Consider the following 1,075-nt stretch of genomic DNA (forward strand, 5'->3'; position numbering starts at 1 on the left):
GTTTTAAATTGTACATAATCTGAATTTAAATTATACATAAACTTTCCTGGGCTCAGAATCACAACACCTTGGTTCTCTCTGCACCCAGCCTGACGCCAGACCTCAGAGGTCCTCAGACTTTTTAAACAGGGGGCCAGTTCACTGTCCCTCAGACATTCCACACATGCGCACTGTGGGCCCGGGACGAGTTGGCTGCTAAGCAGGACAGGCAGCAGTGGCAAAAACACCTGGCGGGCCGCATGTGGCCCACAGGCCGTAGTTTGAGGACGCCTGCTCTAGGCCGTTTTGCTGTTGGTGTCATCAAAGCAGTGGATGAGAAGGCAGCTGGAGGTGGCAAAGACAGCAAGTCTCCCCAGAAAGCTCAGAAGGCTAAATGAGTATTATCCCTAATATCTGCCACCCCAGTCTTAGTGGCGAAAGAGCGGTCTCAGAACTGTTTATCTCAATTGGCCATTTAAGTGTAATAGTAAAAGACTGGTTAATGATTATAATGCATCATAAAACCTTCAGAAGGAAAGGAGAATGTTTTGTGGACCATTTGGGGTGTGTATGGGGGGGGCAGTTTTAAGGTTATTAGTTTTTTAAATTAGTACTTATTAATGGAAACAACTTGAGTAAAAATCTGTTGCAGATTTTTTTTTTTTTGAGAGAGAGTGAGAGAGAAGCATCAATGTGAGAGCGAAACACCTGATTGGCTGCCTCCTTCTGCTTGTCCCCTACCAGGGATGGAACCCACAACTCGGGTATGTGCCTTGCCCGGGAATCCAACAGGCCAATTTTCTGTGCACAGGATGATGCTCAACCAACTGAGCCAGCACATGAGCCAGGTCTATCACAGAATTTTGAGACCCATTAAAACAATGAGAAACGTGTGTGTGTGTGTGTTCGATTCCGGTCAAGGGCATGTACCTTGGTTGTGCAGGAGGCAGCTGATGTTTCTCTCTATCCCTCTCCCTTCTTCTCTGAAATCAGTAAAAATATATTTTGGAAGAAGGGTTCCACCTGCATTGCCACCGCCTGGAATGTAGTGACCCGAACACTCCAGACTCCCAGGCCTTTGGGAAATAAAACAGCC

Source organism: Myotis davidii, unplaced genomic scaffold (assembly GCF_000327345.1).
Source record: "Myotis davidii unplaced genomic scaffold, ASM32734v1 scaffold247, whole genome shotgun sequence".
NCBI lineage: Eukaryota > Metazoa > Chordata > Mammalia > Chiroptera > Vespertilionidae > Myotis > Myotis davidii.